The following is a 12,819-nucleotide window of genomic DNA, read 5'->3' as shown; positions in this document are numbered from 1 at the left end:
ATAACATTGATAGAGCTGACTAACAAACAGTGGAAGAAAAGAGAGATAGGTTTGTATTTATTATTACTATGAGGAAGTCCCTTCTTATATAAAAGCCTTTGGGGTAAAAATTGTTGCGATGGGATTACTAGTTAGTGAAACCGGTTTTGCCATTTAATCCATTACTATACAAAGAATACAGGTGTGATGAATATGTGTGCTTGTGTGAATGTGTGTATATTTGTTTTGTGTATGTATGTGTTAGTGAGAGTTTATGTTATACTCTAATTTTCCAGTACAGAGATAACGTAATGTAATTACGTCACGTAAATATTATGTAGAATTGACATTATGTCTCTTATGAGTAAAAATACTCAACATTTATTAAATGTCTGAGTTTCAAACAAAATAAAACCGAAGAAGAGAATTTATTAGCTCCATCTTATTTGTTCTTTATTTCCACTTCTCAGCCAACACTCCCCAAAAAAAGGCTCAATAAGTGTTATCGAAACTTACAGAATTATTTTATCGTTGAGCTCTATGCTGTCAAAAATAAAAATATTATTATTCTTATCCCATTAGTAATAGAAAATATTTTTTCTCTATTAAATTCCCTCAAAATTAATTTTAAAAATTGAATAGAAAATTAGAAATCTAATAATATGAATAATAATAATAATAAATTTTATAGATTTTTTAGAATTACTTAAATAAATGTTCCTGCAGCCGCTCTAAGCAAACAGTTTTTGTTATTTTAACATTCAGGATTAGCAACATATTTCTAGTCACAAAATATCCTTAATCCAGACTTCTATGTAACAGGTGTTCAGTTTAAATGGGCTGATTATATATTTCTATATGCAATTATATAAAAAAAAAGCTGACAACAGAGTTGTAGGACTTTCCCATCACGCGGCTTTTTTTCTGATGCACGACTTAAACATATAACCTAATTTTAAACATTTATCATTTTATTTAAATACAATATTTTTTGTTTATTTAATTCAATAATTCTAACTAAAGCGCGCGAGAATATCGCATTTTATTCGCGTGGGTATGATGGTAATAGCGGCCATTTTTAATATTTTTAACACTAAATATTATTCATTTATTTTACTCTACCGTTCACCTGTTACGTCACAACATAGCGGACGACTACAACAGTTGTTCATCAGTGTTACTCTGGAGCTCCTTGTGTTGAGAGGGAGTACTATTAAGGCAGTATACCCACTTAGTCGCTAGTTTATTTAGATTATTTTTTGTGGTAGGGGATTAATTTTGCAAAATTGTTTTTTTTTTTTGGAAATATTATTTTTTTATTTCTAACAAATGTACTTAAGAAAAATAAGGCTTAAATTAGGCCAAATTTCGATTTACTGAGGGTGACCTTGCTATATAGCCTCACCCTCTTGACCTTTCAATGTGAAAGTTTAACGGTTCAATGTCCCGTTTATAGAAGTAATCTGAATAATCTTGAGTTTGGTCAAATCGGTCCAATAGTTCTGGACATATAAGGTGAATTAGAGGCCAACACCGAACCCACATACGTACATACAAACATCCGGAAATTTCCATCCGGTTTTTTGGGTTCCTTTGGTGTAAAAATGTCAAGATCTGGTGAGAACCACGTATGCCCAAATTAAACCGATTACAATATTTTCCCTTCTTAAGCTATAGCACTGCTATAGTGCTAGACGGGAAAGTAAAAATAAGAACATTTTAAAAAAATGTGTTACAGGAGAACAGATAATCCATATTTTGAAAATATTCATATACTTTTATATAAACGTACCAGTTATGGTGTATTTGGGATCGGATTAATATACTACAAGAATAAAAACATATGTTTTATTTTAAATTTTGTTTAATAAATCCAGTAATAAAACAAGAGAATAAAAGTAATTTTAATCAAAAATTTGGACATTAAAGGATAATCTGAATTTTCCCTTATCCGGACCTAATGCGGTTCCATTTAGTATCGTATTGGTATATCGTAATAATGTATAGAACCTGGTTTTTCTCTGATTTAAAGTATTTCTGCACAAAAAATTTAAAAAATTCAGTCGGAAAAAGTAGAGCAAAATAAAATATATCCCGTATCCAAAGATTAAGTTTATTCTTCGTAACAGTATTTTTACGTCTACATTCCTTTCTTATGTTTATCAAAACTCAGGTTTTTCACTATGTGTTTCTTTTGAATTTTTCATATAATTACAATTTTTCTGTAGACGTATTCTTTTTATAAATAAAAATCAATATTTAAAATAAAATAAATTTAACAAAAGTAAATGAATATTTTAAAAAAATAATTAAAGATTTTAAAATATGATTTCAATTAATTATTCTTTACATTTCAATTTTTCCCCACCGAATTGGTCTAGTATTTAACTCGTCTTTGCAAATCATTTGTTTAACAGCTGATTTTCGAAATCGAAATTCTGCAGTTTGAATCCTAGTAAAAAATATTTCTTTTGAATACTAGTCAGTGGATAACGGTAAACATTGTTGGTTGGGGTTGAATTAACTACACGTCTCAGAAATGGTCGGCCTGAGTCTATACAAGACAACAACTCATTTACACGACATTCATACCATCCTCATATCACTGGGCTGAGGGGCGTTGCTTATTTGGTTCACTAGTTGAGCATATTGCAACGTACTCATTAGGAAAATAATTTTTTTTTAAATATTTCAATTTTTAGAAAACAATGCTAAAATAAAAACCTACTATATCTTACTTAAATTCATTAAATTTGGCGCCAAAATTATAATTTAAACGCTACCACTCCGATACGGCCTTTCATCCGGGAAATCCCGGGTTCGAATAATGGTCATGCATGGGATTTTTAACACCTCAAAAATGTCCACTTCATATAATCCAAGCACAAGTTCGAGTTATTTCTTGAATTAATCTCAAAAAAAAATGGAAGAAATAATTTTAGGGTATATTTTAAGTTGATTTTATTTTCGTGTTTTAAGTTTCAGAAAATATTTTAATTTTTCTATGTTTCATATTTATTATTTTTTGTCAGTTTACCATAAAATGATCGAATTTGTCAGATAGTTTATTCAATCAAAATTCGATATCAGAAAGAATACACGCATTTAAATAGCAGATTATTTAACCTTACATAACCTTTATGCCACAGTTAGATTATACCGGGTTGATATGTGTAACTAACAACACGTTATAATACTTGCCACTGGACAATAGCTGGAGAGACGAGGAGGGGCCGTATTTTGTTTACCCTTCTGTCCTTCATACCCTCCCAGAAAACGAAGCCTTAAGAAGAAGAAAAAAATACGCTCGCCCCCTTCAGTTAACCAAAGCTTTTTTGTTTGTCGTCCACTTGTTGAGTTTTTCTACCTTGGTCTTACTTTGGTCAGTGCTTGAACCTCATCCAGAACACAACATCGGAAGTCATCAGTGGCTCGGTAAATTTTCGGCAGTTTTAGTAATTGGTATTGAATTTTTTTTTATAATCTCTTCACATCAACAGTTAGTATTTTTAACTGTTAATAACATAAGAAAAAGGTAAATGCTTTACATGTATTTTTATTACTTTTTAATTTATTTTTTATTTTTATTTTTATAAATAAACAAATTTTCTGTTAATTTAATTATGAGAGTTAGATCAGTTCGTAAACAAATTTTTGTTACAAATATTACATCACATATTCCCCGTTGTAAAGATATTCGTAGTCCGCTTTTTCATAGTAAGGTTCCACAGACAAACTATTGAATCAGCTGATAAGCCCAAATCAGTTAAATATCTAATAGAATTAGAACGTTTATTTAGTACGTTATAAAAATGAAAAATGAGATTTCAAATAATTTTTAAATTCTCTATAATTTTTTTCCTATACATAAATTTCTCTTGTAATTGTTCGTAAGTGATAAAACTTTTGTCATCAATTAAGTCCGTTCGACATCTGTTCAAAATCTCATAAAGTCTTTTGAAATTAGGCTTATATTTTATCCAGTAAATTTTTTGCTTAAAATTATAAGTTTTTTTATTATTTTTTATTTTTTTTTTAATATTTATTTATTTTACTTCCTTGTACTAAGTAAAGGATGTATTGTGATCGCGAAAAATTTCGGTTTTCAGATTTCAACGGAAATATTTGATCATCCCTAAATTCATTTTGACTAGTTTTGGCGTGACGTCTGTACGTACGTAAGTATGTATGTATATACGAATGTATATATCGCGCATAACTCAAAAATGATTAGTCGTAGGATGTTGAAATTTTGAATTAGGACTGTTTTAACATCTACTTGTGTTCCTCCCCTTTTGATTGAAATTGACTGAACCACAAGTGTCCAAAAAAAGTCCAAAATCCAAAATTAGATTTTGGACTTTTCTTTAACTGCAGTAATAAGCCCTCATTGAGAGCTTTTCAAAGATATATCATAAGTGGTACTTATTTTCATTGGTTCCAGAATTACATCTAAATAAAATTTTAATTAATGAAATATTTGGATCTTAGGGGATTCGGTTCGAATCAGACTTCATCTCCGTTGTTTTAACTTTTTTTTAATTTAAATTTATTGATTTATTAATAATTATAAACCTGCGACTGTAAAAAAATTTATAATGAATAATAATTCAATTAAAAAAAAATCAGAAGTTTTTAATGAACTAAAATTTTACGTACTTTTCATTTTTTTAAAACTGTAAATGTAATTTAATAGGCATACAAGGAAATCATGCGTTGACCACATCAGATTTTTCTATAAATTAAATTTTTGGGACTTCTAAAAAGTCATTCAAAAATTTCTATATGCATATGATTCTATAAAAAAACTATAGAAAAATTAAATTAAAACATAAAACACTCCATGTAATTATGCAAATTTCTTATTATCCCAATTTTTTTCTAAAATGGATTTGTTGAACACAGTAACTGTTTGACATATCTTTAGTAAAAACTTTAGTTCAATAGCTGTTATTGAATTAAAATAAAAAGAGAATTCCCAGAATCCTTCACAATCTAGAAGTATAAATGCAATTTATATTTCAAAATCTAGAAGTGTAAATGCAGTTCAATTATTAAACAACGATTGACACTAGTACATCTGGACTATGAACAATCAAACCTTTTGATTTTCCATTGGACTGATGCAACATGATTTTTTTTTGTTTTTAGTTTGTTTTTTCCCTGGTAAATATAGCTAGAATAACTACGTTAAAAGGGAAAGGATGGTGATCATGTCAAAAATGGGATATGAATTTTTTTGCAAATCTTTTAATGTTTAAAAACGTTTCAGGATCCAACTAGTTCATCCAAACCCAAAAAAAAAACCAAAAAAAAACAAGTATATGTATGTGCAAATATGTGCTTTACACTACTTTTGGCCTTATATCTTAAGTTTGACCGAACCGACTTCTTTAAATTTGGCTCAAATATTTCTATATATGGGGCATTGATAGTATACATTTATTTTTCAAAATTCGTAAAGAGGGTTGGGAATATTGCGACAAAACAAATTTTGGTTTTTTTTTTAGACAATTTAAAGAAAATTTTATTAAAAAAGATTCGTTACGTACAATGCATATATAAAAATCCAAAAAAAAATGTTTTTTTTTTTAAATCAACTCTCTCCTCTTAAAATTGAAATATATCTTTTTTGTTCTTTTGCTGTATCGCCCTTCGGTTTAAATAATCTTCAAAAAATTTTATGAAAGTTTGTATTTCATATACAGAGCTATTAATAAATATCTTTTTTTTAAATTATATCCCTACATTAAAATGCAGAAAATGTTTATTGATTAATTTTTTTTTCTTACTTCTGCCTTTATTTAAAGAGGTGTTAGATTTAGAGAAAACTTTACTTAAGGAAATTTTCTAAGCTTTACCTTTATATGAATATTTTTAGACAAATGTTTCTTAAAATTTATTCCCCACCTTTAAAAAATATATATTCAGTTTTTTGCTGTTCGGCTTTTACAAATACATAACTTTTATTTTGAATAAATTGTATTTTATTTATTTATAATTTAATATTTTGTTTTTGTTTTAAATATCAATTTTAACTACATGATTTATCATCAGTAATTACAGATGATGACTGATTAACAACTGAGATATATACTCGTTTTAGATTTAATAAAAAAAAAATAATTTTTCTTTATAGATTTTTTATATCATCCTTTCAGATAAGGTTTTTTTGTTTATTTTGTAAAAGAAACTCCTCTGATGATTACAGTATAATAGCACAAAACTTGATGTCATTCCCATTTTTAAAATATCTTAAACAAAACTTAAAGAAAACTGAGTGGTAAATTCACTAAAATAAAATTTTAAATAGCCATTAAAAAATCCACTAATAACTTTTTGATCTATTTCTTTAGATTTTGACGTTTTGATTCCAACATTGAAATAACTATAAACAATTTACTAACCCTTAATTTAAGGGGTTATCAAAAAGTTTAAATTTCAGTAATTTTTTGAAAATTATGAAAAATAAAAACGGTTAAATATAATTCATGTAAAGGATATTTAACACATTTTTACTAAACTAGATGACTTTTACTGCTTCACACATTGTAAAGAGCTCTCTCTTTTTCTGTTTAGTCTCCGGAACCACCGTAATGTATTACTTCAGAGGACGAATGAGAATGATATGTATGAATGTATGTATGAAAAAGTAGTCTTGTACAGTCTCAGGTCGATCATTCCTGAGATGTGTGGTTAATTGAGACCCAACCACCAAAGAACACCGGTATCCACAATCTAGTATTCAAATCCATTGTAAAAAGCTGAACGATTTATTATTTTTTTAAATAAATTCTTATCGAGTTACAAAATTAACTTTACTACTTCAGGTCAGACCCGTATGAACCGTCGCAAAAAATAGCCCATTCCAGGAAATGCAGTATACATAAACCAGGAATAGAGATACATAACTTACTTCTATTAAAACTTCAATTAATTGTCCAGTAGGATGTGTACATGCTTGGAATTCTAAAATTTATTCTGTAGTTTAAACTCTCCTGAATTTATTTCAGAAGGGTAGAAATGTATTTATCCAATTATTTCTTCCACAAAAAAGTATAATTTTTTGTAAAGTTAAGTTATAAAAATAATAACGTCAGTGATTTAGTATTTTATTGTCTGGACAGGGTAATTTAGCGACATAAAATCTTATATTTTTTGGTGTCTGTATCCGGTCAAAAGAATGCGTCAATAAATATTACTTACCTCTTCTCTTTACTATAAAAGAGAAAAGATTTCATAAAAACTGTCCGTATAGAGAGAGAATTTGCCCGTATGTCAGAGTTGTCCGGGAGAAAAACTTTTACTGTATGTTACATAAATTTCGGATGAAAATAATATCAGGATCATTTCAAATTATACAGAGAGGTATTGGCCTGGGAGTTGTAGGCCAAACTCAAGAGACCGATCCAGGCATCAAAGTAAAAAAAAAACGTTTATCTAGACAATGCCCTACCAGGCTTCATTTTCTCACCGTTCGCTAATGTATATTTTAAGAATGGATTGAGATTTTTTAATAAAATTTCGTTTACATGTACTCTACAAAAATAAATAAATTTGAAAATTTTACCTTTAAATAGTCCAAAATAGAGGCCATTTAAATGATTTAATCATCAATAGTTTAATATCAGTTTTGTTGAATAATATTTTATTAAATAAATTCTAAGTTTAATGTGAGGAAAATGACACAGCATTTGTTAAAATTTGTTGATAAACAGATGAAAAATGACTGAAATTGTTAAAATGGATCGCAAAAAGTCTTGTCAATTTAGCGCCTCTCTTTACTTCCTTAACAAATTTAATTAAAAATAATTTCTATTATAAATAATAATGGAACAATAATAAATTATTGAAAAAACAAAAAATTGTGAAACTGAAGCGAGATAGGACATTTGCCCATATTAATTTTCGGTTTATTTTGATATTCTGAATCAGTCTTTTGAGTTTGGCTAACACTTTCGGGACTTCTGTACATCATTAGCCTAAAAAAAAATATTAACAAAGAAACATTGCTATTGACAAAAAAAAATTCATGAAAAATATCTTTTTATGTATGATTTTTTTGTTCATGAAAAAAAAATCTTCTTCTTATGTATAAAAGCAATTTTTTTTAATATAAAAAAATCTTCCAGTAAAGTATTTTAAAACAACTTATTAAAGATCTAAGAGAGATTATTTCTTTCAATCCTCCTGGCACGAGTGGTAGCGTCTCGGACTTTTATCCTGAGGTCCCGGGTTTGAATCTCGGTCAGGCATGGCATTTTCATACGCTATAAAATTCTTATTATTTTATTTCACCCTCTGAAGCAATACTACATAACGGTGGTCCTTGGAAGCTAAAGAAAAAAAAGAATTAATCTTTTTTTAAATAAAAAAAAATTATCGAAATCGATTAATTTCGTAAAAAAAAGATTAAAACAATTTTAAGATATACATATGAATTAAATAATCTCCTTTTTTGTAATTAAAACTAAGTTTTGTTAAAACCAAAGCAGATATTTTAAGCTCATTAACTATTAAGATCAGAATAAATACACTGAAAAATTTTGTTGAAATAAACTGCTTGTTGCGTGATATATACATTTCTTTTATTATTATTATTATTATTATTATTATTATTATTATTATTATTATTATTATTATTATTATTATTATTAAAAAGGTTTTAAATAATTTTGAGAAATATTAAGAAAAAAGTAAGAACAAGAGAAAGGATGTTTTTTTTCATACTCAATTTTTTTTTATTAAAACAATAATATTTATTAAAGAATTGATAATTGAGGTTACACTATAAATCTCAACTAATTAAAGTATAAAATTATGATATAATAGACAGTAATTTTACCAAATTATTAGTAACAGAGCTTAGACAGTAAATCCATGATAATGATAACAGTTGATCAAAAAATGGTTACGCTAAAATACTTTTAACTTTCTGATTCGAATCGTTGAACCGGATACTTCAAACATAATGATGAGTTTGTAAGGAAATAAAAAGCTATCAGAGACGCATAATTAGTTCCTAAAGTATAAAATTATCTAATGACGGAAATAATAGTAAACGATGGTCTCTTTATCCCCGCCCTTCACTAGCAACCGAGCACCCGACTAGACGACACCGTTTATGTTAATGTTAAGATAATGTGAACAGCAATTATCATCACCTCAATGCAAATCTAAGTCAAACTATTTTACGTAATAGTGATTTCTTTTCTGTAAATTTGGTAAAATTTGGCAGTCGGTTATTTTCGCGTCTCATGTCCACAAATTCTAAAAATACATTTATCCACTGAAATATAGTGTTCTTCAAAATATTTTACTATGTTACCTTCTTTACATATGGTACAGCTGTGTTTGTATTTGAAGATAATAATTGTTAATAAGATTAGAAAATTATTCATTAACCATTAAAACAAAAAATCATTCAATTATTGGATTTTAATTATGTAACTTTAAATCTGGATAAAATAACTGCAATGGGCTTCTCAAGTAGACATAACAATCCTAATCGCGTGGATAATATTCCGATTAATAAATGATTTCTGTTCTATAATGATAGTATTTCTATTATCTATAGAATATAAAATTTTTATTCGATTTATTGAGCGATAATTCTTAAGGATTAATAAATTTGATTTCATTAGCAATAAAACAAAAAATCATATTATTTCGATATCTTAACCGACAGATAACTTGTAATCATTATTACTAAATATGTATAATTTTTATGTTATGCTCGCCCTAAAATATAATATTATTTCTTTTTAAAGTAATTTTTAAAAAAGTCAGAACAAATTTTCAGAATAAACAAAACTGATAACAAAGTTGTAATACTTTCTTGGCATTGGTTGTTTATTCCTGTGTGATTGAAAAATAATGATATCTGAAAAAAGTTACAAAAGATTCCTTATATGGGGTAGGGGTAATTTATGACGAATTTTATTGTAAAAGTTTTTTATGTTTAAGTAAACCAAGAAAAGCCTTAAAGATTTAAAAAAAGGGTATATTTTCTGCTCCCCACATCAAAAATCACTTTCCAAGAAATTTTTTTAAATTTTTTTTACATTTACTATGTTAAATGAAAGAAACTAAAATATATTCTGCTAAAAATTGTACGATTAATAAAAAGTTACTTACGATTTCTATTTTGGGGGTGGGGGTGAATTATGATGAAATTTTATTGTAATATTATTATTAAAAGTTTAAATAAACCAAAAGAAGTTTTAAAAAAATCAAAGCAAAAACGATATTTTTAAACTTTAGTCGGCTCCCCCATCCTCAATATGCCCCCCAATTTTTTTTTTAATTCCTTGTACAAAGTAAATGAAGTACTGTGATCGCGAAAAATTTTGGTTTCCAGATTTCAACGGAAATATCCATTTTGATCATCCCTGAATCCTTTTTGACTAATATCAGCATGACGTCTGTACGTACGTACAAGCTTTTACTTTTTCTTAACTGCAGTAATAAGTCCTCATTGAAATCTTTTCAACGATATATCATAAGTGGTACTTATTTTCATTGGTTCCAGAATTATAGTCAAGTAGAATTTTAATTAATTAAATATTTGGATCTTACAAGGGGAAGGCACATCGGTTCGAATCCGACTTCATATACATATATTTTTTTTAGCTTTTTTTAAATTTAAATATATTGATGTATCAATAATTATTAATCTCTGATTGTAAAAAAAAGATAAATAATAATTCAATAACAATAAATAAATAAAAAATATGAAAAAAATATCAGAAGTTTTAATGAAATAAAACTTTATGTACTTTTTATGTAAAAAAAATGTGTATACGTTATTTAATAGGTGTACAAGAAATTCATATGGTGTCCACATCAATTTTTTTTATTCATTAATATTATACTCTGTTATACTACTCTATAGAATTATTTTTTAGTTTTCCTTAATTCTTCCAAGAAAATTATTGGGGAATTTATTTTTAATCTTAGAATAGCATACCTATCATTCCTGATATGAGTTTTGTATTGTATAATTATGTTATGATTTGAATAAAATATTTATTTTTACTGATTTTAGTTGAAATTCTAAGATTAAAGTATTTATGTATATATTAATTGTAATATATATTAATTTAAAAAAAAGAATCTCGAGATTACTGGATATGCTAAAATAAAAACAGCTGTGGGAAAATACGCTATTAGTATTGAAGCCTCGTAGAGTAATGTGTGAAAAAACTCTTTCATAAATCATTTTTTTCTTAATGAATTAATTTCCCACACAAGCTTGTACATAAGAATATGGAAATGGAATGCTGCAGCTGATGAAAAATGCCACGTCTGTCCGGGATTCGAACTCGGGACCCCTGGATAAAAGGCCGAGACGTGGAGTGGTAAAAATTATTTGAAATTCTGTGTAGCTCTGTTAAGAGAGTACCAATATTCATAACCCCAAGACATAATCAGGTTGCCCGTTTCAGGTAGATCCATTTCTTTTTTGAATAAAATTAGATAATGCCGGTTTTCGTCGGGTTAATCGCTAACTCGAAAGAACAAAGTTGTCCTACAATTCAACTCGAATATCGACTATTCTTTATTTCACAGGTCCCTTGGTATTTTAAAGTTTAAACTGACCTGATTTAATTAAAATTACAACCAGACTTGTCGATTATATTATTGTGTCTCATCGGGAAGTGATACAAACACTATTGTCATGTACTACTACCGGCCTTCTCATAACAGGTTAGCGTGTGACCAGTTCCTCTTCCGTGAATCGTTCGTCTAGTTTTTTCACTCGTCGATTATTATTAACCTCTTACGGATCAAAGGTTAACAACGAATTGGAAAAACAGGATTTACCAAGTAATTACAATACTATTTCTCAGTAAATCATTTTTATTCTGCTCCCGTCGTTTTTCTGTTCATACCATCTCCTAACCTTGATAAGTTTATTCTAAATGCCCTTAGATTGCAGTTTTGAGCAGTAAGTATAAACGCTGGTTATCGAACTATCAGATATAAATCGTATTTGATGATAATTTCAACCCCACAGAAATGTATCATCTTTATTTTTTAATACTTCTGAAACCAAATTACACTGCTGTTTGATTTTTCCAATCTTCTTTTATGCACTCGCATTATTATTTAGACTTAGGGATTAAAAACGGTTTTATAGAATATTTTATGGAATGTAGAGATACATATAATATATAGAAAATAGGAAGACCAAAAGGGTAAAAAATAAAAGTTTTTTTGAAATATTATGATCTGAATAGATTAAACTGAAATTTACTCGTAGATCAGTTGATAAAGTACGAAATGAAAACATTTTAAGACAAATCCAAGTCCGTAATGATTGTAGAATGGTTTGACATAAATCATAAGTCATTCCTAAAATTGAATTCTTATAAATACCAATTATCCTATGCCAGACTAATTGAGAGAAGCATAATTTACCTTTTCCTTCATTCATAATAGAAATATATATATAGTGGGTCTCTAACGATAGAAATGCAATGAAATTAAACCCAATAAGTGTTCGGTAATTAGACAATCATTACTTTCAGAGTAAGTAGATAAAAATCGTGCTTTTATTCCTCAGTGTTTTTTATGCCTTATGATCATTTTAATTGTTTAAAAAGATTGTTTATAAAATCTTCATATTTATTAACGATACATGAATTATATTTAATCTAATTAATAAAATATAAAAAAAAGCCGGGAAAGTAGTGCTATAATAAAATAATTCAGTGCTGCTACCTAGCGAGTAAAAACAAATTGAACGTTAGTAAAAGAAAAACTAACATTTTTATTATTTAGAGATGAAATTTCATCTTCAATACCAGAAGAATATATTTTATGGATAAAATACAG

Source organism: Lycorma delicatula, chromosome 10, assembly GCF_047948215.1.
Source record: "Lycorma delicatula isolate Av1 chromosome 10, ASM4794821v1, whole genome shotgun sequence".
Lineage (NCBI taxonomy): Eukaryota > Metazoa > Arthropoda > Insecta > Hemiptera > Fulgoridae > Lycorma > Lycorma delicatula.
The sequence above is the reverse complement of the archived record's forward strand: the minus strand, read 5'-3'. Positions refer to the sequence as shown.